Here is a 12,623-nt window from a genome sequence, read left to right on the forward strand (position 1 = left end):
TATTGAATTAGCAGCCTTACTAATATTTCTAAACCTCATCAGATTTTCAATCTATTGATGTTTTTCCACTACAAGATAAAATAGAAGTTAAAATAGAAAGTACTCTCTGAAAGCCACAAATTATGATCATGTGAATGAAAAAAGAGAGAAAGTGTATGTGTGTGTGTGTGTGTGTGTGTGTGTGTGTAATCCAAGCACAGCAGAGTGCATAATTTCAAAAGGAAGAAGTCTTAAAAGGAACATAATTCTATGTGGGACCAAGTCTTTATGAATATAACCCCATTAACTAATTACACTGTGTGATGAAACACATTACTGAAATCTATTATGTGAAATAAAACTTAGTATTGAAGCATAATTTTCACATACTGCAGAGAGTTAATTATTAAATATATTATCCACTGCACAAAAGCCACAGTGTGGATAATGATGTTTTTTGCAGAGCCCAAGTGTGAATGACAGAAAACGAATGTCATCATCAGCCTATTTTACACTGATAAAATATTTTTTTTAGATTTTTACTTCTGTGGCATATCTTTTTTAAAAACACAGAAAGTAAGACATTCCAATTGTGTAAAATTGAAAAAAATATAGGAAAATATTACCAGTAATCCCTGTCCTCACCATCCCATTCCAGTGTTAAAATTTTATGGTATTTTTTTCTAGATATTTTATATGCATTGCTCCTGTTTTTTAATTTACAAAATACCAGAGCAATACATACAGTGCATATAATTTTCTATCCTACTTTCCTCACATCATATTGTATTGAGAAAATTTCCTCATGTTAGATAATATTCTTTTAATTATGGTTGTATCTAGTACATAATATCCTCAGAAATTCTATTAGAATTTCATTAAAATTATTGATTTCTTTGTATAAAGTTAGTATCTTCCCAAGGAACTTTATTTCCATCCAAGCATAACATATTTTCATCTTCACTTAAATCTTCTTTCTTTTTTTTAACCTCAACAGCATCCAAGTCTTTCTTCCACATAGGCCATGCACATTGCTTGTTCAGTTTATTGCCAGGGTTTTTCCTTAACTGCTTTGCAGATAAGAAGTCTTATTTTACTCTAATTTCTAACTGCTTATTGCTGATAAAAAAGAAAAGCTATTCATCTTGTTTTGTCAGAAGCCACCTTATTAAATTTACTTGTAGTTGACTCTCTAGGGTTTTCCAGGTAGAAACATATATCATAGGCAAATAAGGAATTTCTCCAGATATTTGTATTTCATACTTTTCTTGACTTATTACATTAGCAACAGTTCCTAGAATAATGTTAGATTATAGCTATGATAGCAAATAGTCTTGGTATTAGGATTAACTATAATTCTGCTAATTTTTAATTATTGGGTATGATATTGCCTGCTATCTTTACATAGCTTTTTTTATCTTATTAAATTTCTTTTCATACCTTAATTATAAAAGTTCATATATTTAAATCAAGAAGGGTTGTCAGATTTTTATCAAAAAAATCAATGTTTCTCTGGATGCTCATATGCTATCTTACCTATAATGTATAATAATAATAGTAAGAATAAGAATAAACAAATTTATTGAAATTTAATACTTGCAGGTACTAAGCTAAACATTATACAAAATATCTTGTGTAATCCTTAAACAATTATATTAGGTAAATACTATTATTATCTCCAACTAATAGTAAGTGTATTCACATTATGGACTGAAGTTTCTAATATTGATATATGCATGTATTTGAGGAATAAACCCTTCTTGTGTGTAATGAATTATTTGTTTGTTATATTGCTTGACTCTATTTACTAGTCTATTATCTAGGATTTTTACATTTGTAGCAATACAGACATTTGCTAATGGCGTTCCATTTAGTTTTAATCACAACCCTATGAGGAAAATGTAGTGATCTCTAGTTTCCGGGTTAAGGGACAGGAGCAAAATGACGGCATAAGTAAAGAAATTCTTCTAAAGTTGCATAGTTAGTAAATAATGAAGCTGAGATTTGAATCCAGTGGTAGAAAAAAAGAAACTGAAGACCTATGAAAAGCTCAGTGTTATAGATCGTATGTTTGTGTGCTCCCCAAATTCATTTGTTGAAACCTTAATCCCTAATGTGAGGGTATTTGAGATGGGGACTTTGGGAAGTAATTAGGTTAGGAGGATAGGACCTTCATGATGGGATTAGTGCTCTTAGAGGAAGACACATGACATAAGAAAGCTTGCTCCTTCTCACTCTCCACTGTGTGAGGAATACAGTGAGAAGGCAGCTGTTTAGAAACTGGGGGTAGGGGTGGGGTGGGAAGGGCTCTCACCAGACAATGGATCTGCTGGCACCTTGATCTTGGACTACCCAGCTTCCAAAACTGTGAGAAATAAATGTTTGTTATTTAAGCCACCCAGGTTACTGTATTCTGAACTAAGACATTCATAAAGGAAAATATACCAGGGGCTAATAGTATGGGCTGTGGAGCTTCTGCCTTTTCTTACAAATATGTAGAGATTATTTACATATTTTGGATACTAGTTATTAGTTGGTGTATACTGAAAATATATTCTCTTATCCTCAGTTATTTCCTTTTAAAATAGTAATGGAGTACATAGAAAAAAGCAAAGAAATATACAACTAACTTTTTCAATTAGCAATAATCGCGCCTCGGATAAACCTCATTGGCTACGATACTGCCACTGCGCAAAGCTACAACTAACTTTTTAGAATAGCTACCTTCGGGGGTGATATTTACCTTTTATGATATTATGATATTAGTTCCATAATGTTTGAGTTTTATATCGTTATATGACATTTGTGATATAAAAAAAATGTGATGATATTAAAAATTATTTCTAAGTCTGCTTGGATAATCTTTCTGGTATTTCAGCTGCTCCTGAGAAGATCTCTTCTTTTTTTTTTTTGCTGTGTCGGTGTAAGCATGCAAGCTCTTATTTGTTTTTCTATAGAGTTGAGATGAGAATAATTGGTTGTGTCCTCATTAGATATTTGAAAACAATTATATTGCAATTCCTTTAACCTTTCCTTTTGAATATTTAGCATTTTATGATTTCAAAGAAAGATGACAAGATAACATTTTAAGAAAATGTAAGATTCAAGCTAATTAACTTATTTTAGATATTAAATTGTCTCCTTACTCTGAAGTCTAGACTAGAGTAAGAAATTCCTTAAGAATTACACTAACTTTTCTCATTAATTATTTTTGCTCTTTGAACAGTATTGGTCCAAACCTAGCTATAAATGAGGATTGGGCAGGAGCCCATATAATTTGAGGACAGGCATTATAACATATACACTGAAATGTGCACTTTTCAAAAATAAGATACTTTCAAAAATAAGAATAGCAAATAAAAGGAATTTATATTATGAATCATAGTTAAAATATATCCCTGTATGCAGATATATCCTTATAGAGCTTATGTGTGCATTTTCTAAATGTGTTGTCCTGGTTGTTTCATTTTGGTGAAATTAATCATATTTTAGTACTTTTCCAGTGGAACAAGGTATCTGTTGGATTGCCAAAGTACTTTTTCTTCTTATTGTAAAAATCTGGTCATCCTTGTTCAGAAATAACTGCTGCTAGACCTCAAATTTAAATATTTATGAGGGGGGGAATTCAAAACATGTCCTGTTGTGGAAGGAAACACACACTTTTGCTGGATTTGTCTCATGGGGTCTAGGAAGCAATTTTCTCCCCTTGTTTTCTCATCTAATTTGTACAGATACCGATTTCATTAATATTTAAACCTAAATATTAAAAGAAACAAACTTTCAAACACCAAACCTTTTGATGTAGAATGTTTCTTTATGGATCTGTGTTCGCGAAGCTTACTGTCAGCACCGTAACTTTACACAACCATCAATTCTGGCTAGAAATCATCAGCTGAAACTCAACATAGACCTCTAGGGAACTGTGTGATACCCACATGGGGTAACAACGGAAAGGCCAATCACGCTGAAGAGAGACTTGGGAGGGGATTGGGTCTAAATTGTGAAGAGTAGTTTAGGTTTCAAGTGCTTCTTAGAAGTGAAGAAAACAAATTGCATGAACCCCACAGGCAAGCAATAAAGGCTCAGTTTCTAGATGAGGAGATGGCAGAACTGGAGCAGAGGGTGAGGTCCTGGAGTTCAGTAAAAATGGGCAAGTTCAAATGGCTCAGTAAGTTATAATTGCTCAGAGATCCTCGGAGGCTGTCTTCCAGGGGCCTATGATGTGGAAATCTCTGCTCTAGATGCGAAGTATAGCAATAACCAAAAGACACACAAGCTCTGTTTTTGTGAAGGAAATGCAGTAGCAGGAAAACTGGGCAAACAAATCATTATGACGTACCGTGATTTTTTTTTTTTTTAAAGGAGAAAGAAAGCATAGGATGCTATGGAAACATAAAACAGATGGACTTATCCTTGGCTACAGGATCAGAGAAAATGTCTCTGGAAAAGTACTATTTAAACTGAAATCCAAAGAAACGACAAGTGTTGGCGAGGATGTGGAGAAAAAGGGAGCCTTGTGCACTGTTGGTGGGAACACAGACTGGTGCAGCCACTGTGGAAAACAGTATGGAGGTTCCTCATCAAATTAAGAATAGAAATACCTGTGATCTAGTAAATCACACTATTGGGTTTTTACCCAAAGAATATAAAAACACTAATTCAAAAGGATATATGTATCCTTATTTTACTGCAGCATTATTTACAATAGTCAAGATATGGAAGCAGCTCAAGTGTCCATCGATAGATGAACAAAGAAGATGGTGTGTGTGTGTGTGTGTGTGTGTGTGTGTGATGGAATATTATTCAGCCATAAAAAAGAATGAAATCTTGCCATCTGCAATAATATGCATGGAGCTAGAGAGTATAATGGTAAGTGAAGTAAGTCAGTCAGAGAAAGACAAATACCATAGGATTTCACTCATATGTGGAATTTAAGAAACAAAGCAAATGAACAAAGGGGACAAAGGAGAGAGACAAACCAAGACTCAGACTCTTAACTACGCAGAACAAACTGGTGGTTACCAGAGGGGAGGTGGGTGGGAGGATGTGTGAAGCAGGTGAAGGGGATTAAGAGTACACTTATGATGAGCACTGAGTAATGCATAGGATTGCTGAATCACTATCTTGTACACCTGAAACTAATATTACACTGTACATTAACTATACTGGACTTAGAATTAAAAACTTAAAAAAATCAACTGAGATCCAAAGCATGATTAAGCATTAGCTAGTTCAGAAAAGGAAGATATGGACATTCCAGAAAGAGAATGTTCCAGTGCTTTCTATTTGAATAAGGATTGGTACAGTCCCACAAAGCTGTAGACATTCCATTGTTCTTTGTCACATTGCACTTTGTGTGTTTTCCTTGACAGTGAAATCCTGGAATAGGAGAGTGTGTCTTAGTCATTGTTGAATGTCCAACACCTAGGGCAATGTCTGCACATAGTGGGACTTCGGTAAACGTTAAGGGGTTGTAAAAAATATTCCTGTATATTGAGATACCTACAAGAATGTTCATTTTCTCCCGGGTACTAAGTCTGAACTTTGGGTAAATTTCCACTGAGTAGATAAAATACCTCAGCTTTGTTCTCATGATCCATGTCATTGGGTTTCCCAAGGTATGGTTAGTGATAAAGACATATTACAAAGTATAATTTTTTATTCATTTATCATTTTTCCATTGCAAATTAGACCTCTATTATAGTATGTATGAGTAAAACACATTAAATACATTAATATTTTAAAGTGTTATACATATGTCAGAGGAACATTTTAAAATATAAAAATGGAAAACAATCTAAAATTTATTAAAAGTAAGTGTTCATTTGGGATGTCTGGCTGGCTCAGTCAGTAGAGCATGCAATTCTTGATCTTGGGGTTTGGGGTTCAAGCTCCACACTGGTTGTAGAGATTATTTTTTTAAATTTTTTTAATGTTTATTTATTTTTGAAAGAGACAGAGCATGAGTGGGGGAGGGGCAGAGAGAGAGGGAGACACAGAATCTGAAGCAGGCTCCAGGCTCCGAGCTGCCAGCACAGAGCCCAACTTGGGGATCAAACTCATGGACCGTGAGATCATGACCTGAGCCGAAGTCGGACACTCAACTGAGCCACCCAGGTGCCCCGGGTGTAGAGATTATTTTTAAAAATCTTAAATAATTAAGTATTGATTTTTATTGATCATTGTCTCAACATTTCCTTAGTTTAACTTAAGCTTACAGAGTCCTACAAAGCAATCTTTTGATATTACTATAAATGATGTCTTCATGATAAAAGTCTCAAAGTCTTTGGGGCATAGACACGCACAGTACTATAGATACGTTACTTTGGAGTTTTCGAGCTGTGTGGCGTCAAAAACTTTTAAAGAAATTCTCTCTCTCTAACAGTGGGAACCTAATTACTTTCACATTTATTAGAAAAAAACAGATTAAGTGTCTTCGTAATAGTCCTTTTGGCTATTTTGACTCTATCAATATTCTCTTTTCTTAGCTGAAATAGCTACAGAAATGACAACATGTATAGTGTGAATCACTTGGCTAAATATAAACCTCATGATGGTCTTTGTTTTTTCAGGCATAGTCTTCTTGACAGCTTTTAAGATAACCAAAGGAAAAAAAATCCGATTTGAGATGCCCTCCAATTTTCTCCCTTTCTTACCTCAGACTAAAAATACATTTAAACACAATATAGAGATATTTTTGAATGAACTCTCAGTTTCTTCCAAATGACATGCTTTTCAGAAATCGTTTTCTGAGTTTTGTTTTTTGTTTTTAATCTACTTCCCAACAGGTTCTTTTTAATTCTGCCATAATAGGACTTTCTTTAGAGTACAGAAACTGCTTGTCTGGTTAAAGTAAAACAGACCTTAACATAGTGTCTAATTAAATTTGTCTAAATGCTAATCGATTTGCATAAGGCTTTGTTTGGGCCTTACTTATTTTTTGAGTCCTCAGGGCTTAGCACTGTATCGCACATAGTAGATGCTAGACAGATGTTTGCTAAAGAAATGAAAGCATGGACTGTGGATATGATAATCCTTTAGAATATCTGCATTACTGGAATTTTATGTATTTCAATTATAATGCTATTTGAGATTAGAGGTTCTATGAAGACATATCATCAATAATAGTAACAAGCATTATTTGGGAGTGACAGCATATCTTCTGTTTCTTTAATGACTCATAAACCACAGTACATAATGTTTGTTTGATAATGAAACATTGCATCTTCTAGACAGTATGTGAGACATGATGATTTAAGTGGCTGAATTTAAAAATACCTTCCAAGCAGCCTCACTAAATGAACATGCCATACAACAAGAACTAAATGAAATGTTTGGTTTTCAGGTTGAAAATTATTGGTACCAAGTCTAATTTTTATTTTGTGTAAAGCATTATATACCCATAATTTCACCCCCTAATTTAAAACAAAAGTTTTATTAAAGCATAGGATAAATGGCTGTTCTTTATTTGTTTTTCTTATGTACTATTTAAGTCCATAGCCAGAATGGATAAAGTATCTACACTGGATAAGCAAAAATTGGATCTGAGGAAAGCCACCAAATACTATATATACTCAATGTTATTCTTGTGAGTAGCACAATTATATTAACACAAAAACCAAGTGCATTGTAACAAGAGAGGAGAAGGAAAGGAAACTCACATTTCTTTAACATCCTATATCTGCTGGGTTCCTCATTGTTTTACTCTGTTCTATAATAAAAATAACATATATGAACTGGGTGACTTACAAACAAAAAATATTTATTTCTCATAATTCTAGAGCCTGGGAAGTCCAAAATCATGGCACCAGCAGATATGTCGTCTGATGAAACCTTCTACCTGATTCATAGACTTCATAGTCTTCTCACTGTGGCCTCACATGATATAAAGGGAAAGGGATCTCTCCGAAGCCTTTTTTATAAGGGCACTAATCCTATTCATGAGGGTTTTACCCTCACGACCTAAGCACCTCCCAAAGGCCACACCTCCTAACAATCATTTTGAGGGTTAGGATTTCAACGTATGAATTTGGAAGGAATACGAGCATTCAGACTATGCCCTCATAAAACCTTCATGCTCCAGCTGGATAGTCTGGTGAATGAGGCCTGGGCTGACTTTACAGGCTTAGAGCCACAGATATGGAGGCCTGGTAGAGAGAGCAAATTGCACATGTGTGTACTTGGGGGCTATCAGTTGAATAGAGGCACATTGCTGGACCTTGCCCTGAACCAGGACCTGTGTTGGCCAAAAGGGAGTCACCAGCCTGGGCTCCTGGAGACCACAACACATCTGCCATCATCCAAGCCCATGCCATCACAATCCCACCCGGGCGTGAGATTCACTTTTCTTTCTTGGGGCTTTTTATCATATGCATGGGTGTCTGACACCTAGTTTGCCAAAGTGAAGACTGGTGGTTATCAACAATCAGCAATATCTCTGCTAGAAGCCTTCAAAGAGATTACATTTACAATGATTCGCAGTAGCCTGAGACTTGTGGGAAAGCTCTGCTGAGGTGGTACCTGCAGGTAAAGCCCACACTCCTACTGTCCTGCGAAGTGGGTATTATCACTATTTGGTAGACAGGAAACAAAAGTTATGAAAGTTTGAGTGACTTGTCCATATTTCCACAGCTGGGAAGCAGGCGAGCCAAAATGTAAGTGTGGAGATAGCTCTGTTTCTCCATGACGACATCCTGTTCACACCCCCAGGCATTAATGGGGAGTCTTATTCCATTCATTTTGCAACAGTTGCATGAAAAGAGGTGGAGGAATCCTGCTACAGCTAATGACATCCCAAATCTGATTGACGAATTCTAGTTTTAATCCTATAAAAACTTTAAGGGACAATTCATTGCTCTGTGGCATAGTGAGAAATAAGGTAGGATCAAGAACCCACCTTTTGCCAAGATTGCGTGGCTTCCCACTGTGGGAAGTACATAATGATATGAGCACTGATGAATTGACCCAGTTCCAGGACTGTCTTGTCCTCACCACATCACAAAGAGCACAGAACTAACTGTCCAAACGCTTGCACAAAAGTAATGTCACCATGTACACAGTTCACTAAGTGTGCTTTCTTAGGTATGATCACATGGAGGCATTACTCGGCAAAGAAACCTCAGCTCCGCCAAAATTTAAATTAGAAAGAGTGGTCCAAATCAAATGGAAAATGGGCTTTTACTGCACACTGATCAGAAGAAGACATACTCCATTTCTGTGCTTATGCTTCTGAGATTAATTGGCTACTGCTAATGTATCCAAACTCCAAAGAGAGTTAGAACACTCAAACTCTTACAGCAAAGCAGCTACCTTGCATTTAGATAACCCTTCATTCTTTACAAAGTACAGTTTCATACCTGGTATTCTTTGAGATACGGTATAGCCCAATCTGAAAGCCATGTTGTAATTGCACTTAGGTTTCTTTCTTACCTAATCCATCCTCTCATTCTACAGAATTTCGATTGTGAAATTATTCTCTTATTCCTATATTCCAAATAGCTCATGATAACTGACAAGACTGAGCCACTGGGCCTGGGTAGAAGTAAACGAACACAATTTCCTGCATCAAGGACACATCCAAAATATGTATTTCCTCAGAAAGAAGGAAAAAAGGAAAACCATCTCATCACAATTCGAATGCAAAACAAGATAGGATATTCAGTACACATTATTTTCTCGTTCACTTTCTGAAGCTGTTTCTCCATTTCTTCACTTTGTCTCGCACACAATGGGATTTGTATTTCATTATCCAAAAGGAAGTTAAGATGCCCTAGGCATCTTTACGTCAAGGCAATAAAGACTTAATAATAAAGGCATAATGATATTAAGCATGAAGGTCTTTGTTTTTATTTTGTTTGCAAGATTACGGTTCTGTTGAGTCGGGAGATTTTCATGGTACTGAATAATAAGATTTTGTCTTCTTCAGCTTGGACCCTCACCTAATGATTAAATATGTCTATCTGTCAAGTAGCAGAGTAGGGAGTACACAACAGAGAAGGTTAGACACGCCATTCTAGGTTTAACAAATCATGGCTATAGACATCTTGAGGAGCCCATTAGAGAACGTCTAAGTCCCTATCAATCGATAAAGGCCACTAATAGTAAACTTTATACCAATACATTCACAGAGCCTGAAAATCATCTCCAAAAAGACATAAGGTCTAATACAATGATACTACCAACCTCAGCACAGATGATGAGAAACACACATGAAACCAGGAGAGTCTGAGTAAAGAATCCGTAATAGATGAGACTTTTCTTTCAACTTTATTGGGAAAGGGTGGTCATCGCTTTCTAAATGAGGACAAATTGGTAGTTTATTTCGGAACCTGGTATACACAGAATTTATCATTTATTTATGTATGTATAATATCCTAGTCTATTTATACTATGTAAGTCATGTCACTCTTAACCATTTCTTTTGTTTTTGTGAAGTCTTGAGTTAAAGCCCCTCCTGAGGATATTTCATATTGATTCCTTTAGGATAAACCCTCAAAGGCTATTTCAGTTAAACTTCATAAATCCAGAATGGGTGCATAGAAGGCTTAACAGGGCTTAATCTTGTCAGTGTGCTACTCATGCATCAAGGCATTGAGCTACTTAAACTTTTTATGACTCTGCTGTTGTTTAGTATAGCGTGAACATGTAATCATACAATTTTTTATCCTATTTTCTTCTGATATTTAAATAAGCTAGCCTCTTTATCTGCTTCCGGGAGGCATAGGAATTATCTCACACAGTTTAGAGAGAGTAAACAGGAAGATAGAAGTAAAATGACTTGCTTAGAGGCTCAGTGGATTCTCTGGAAAATGAAAAACTGCTATCAGAAGTCCTTCCCCTCAGGGCTAATTCTCTATTGCACTTCCTTCCTGAGCAAATATACCAGAATCAAATCATCTCTCATCCTTGTCTTAACAACATCTACTTATGTAAGCTCTGCAAATTCAAAATCCCTACAAGAAAAAGGACAGAGCATTTATAGTTGTGACCCACACGATTTAAAGTTAGCTGGGAGGCTGGCAAAACACAGTGTCATGCTGAAGTTATTTCCAGAACAGCAGGCATCTCTTCAAGCAAAGCAGCTAAAAGGATGTCAAACTTGCCAACCTATTTTCTCCAACACAGTTCTTTTAATATTGAGTGAATGGTAGGAAAATTTTATCTTCCCATATATTCACATTAATTAACCAGGAATTATGAGTCAGACTATAAAACAGAGATCCCAGCAGCAGCATGGAGTCTGGAGTTGGACTCTATGGGTTTGAAACCTGGTGTTACCACTTACTGGCTGGGCAGCCTTAGTCAAGTTACTTAATCTCTCTGTGCTCAGGTTCCTCAATGGTAAAGTATTGGTAATAATAGTACCTGCCTCATAGGGTTGTAATTGAATTAATTCTTGTGAAGTGCTCATAAATGCTAGCTGTTTTTGTTTTTTGTTTTATATCATATCCCCAATAACTAGTCCAAAGCCTGTCACATTGTTATCTTTTAATAATGTGAGCTGTACCCTTGAACTTTCAAGAAGTTTTTATTCTAGTTGGGAAACAAGATATACATATAAGATAAGAGTAACCAAATGGTATGGAAAACATACGTACAAGGGTATATTTATCATACAATAGTAGATCAGATGAAGGAATGGTCATTGGAGGCCAAGTAGAAATAGAAGCTTCCATGGGAGCAGCCAAAGAATCTGTGTGGACAATAGGTCATTCAACAGATATTCACAGAGCATCTGCAATGGTCTAGACAGTGAGAATAAAAGTTCTTCCCTTGACATCAAGATTAGTTGAAAACTTTCCATGAAGAAAATGGAAATGGAACACCTATGAGATATCAACTTCAAATTGTAAGAGAAATTATCAGGTTAGCTCTCCTGAATCCATGTTTATGTTTGGATTCAGAGAAAAATCTGTAGGATCCTTCCTGGAAGATGAGAAGTTGGGAGAGGGGGGTGAAATGTATATGAGGTCATTCCATTTTTACTATTGTTTTAATTTGTAAAAATAGTTCAAGTTAATTAAAAAGGAGACAAAATGCATGACTGGGTTTTAAGGATTCTTGTATGTGTATTACTTAGTACAGTGATTAGCAAATGGTGGGCACTCAATATATTTTTGTTGAATGAATGAATGAATGAATCAAATAGTATTTAGATGAATTAGAGAAATACCATCACAAAATCTCTCTACCCAAAACTTTAGAGAATGGTCTCAAAGAAAACAAAAATGGACTTGAATGAGGAAGAGGCATAAAAGTTCACTAATGTATCCATTCATCCATCGATGGAGAAAATGTGGTGTGTGTGTGTACACTGTGTACACACTGGAGTATTACTTGGCAATCAAAAAGAATGAAATCTTGCCATTTGCAAATACGTGGATGGAACTGGAGGGTATTACGCTAAGTGAAATTAGTCAGTCAGAGAAAGACAAAAATCATATGACTTCACTCATATGAGGACTTTAAGAGACAAAATAGATGAACATAAGGGAAGGGAAACAAAAATAATATAAAAACAGGGAGGGGGACAAAACAGAAGAGACTCATAAACATGGAGAACAAACAGAGGGTTACTGGAGGGGTTGTGGGAGGGAGATGGGCTAAATGGGTAAGGGGCACTAAGGAATCTACTCCTGAAATCA

At 35.7% G+C, this 12,623-nt stretch overlaps 1 pseudogene; it reads right to left on the bottom strand.

Moving 5' to 3' along the window:
* Positions 1 to 2,506: 2,506 nt before the first annotated feature.
* On the bottom strand, positions 2,507 to 2,678 carry LOC131484106 (U4 spliceosomal RNA; annotated as a pseudogene).
* Between the last annotated feature and the right edge of the window lie 9,945 nt (positions 2,679 to 12,623).

Source organism: Neofelis nebulosa, chromosome 8 (assembly GCF_028018385.1).
Source record: "Neofelis nebulosa isolate mNeoNeb1 chromosome 8, mNeoNeb1.pri, whole genome shotgun sequence".
Classification (NCBI taxonomy): domain Eukaryota; kingdom Metazoa; phylum Chordata; class Mammalia; order Carnivora; family Felidae; genus Neofelis; species Neofelis nebulosa.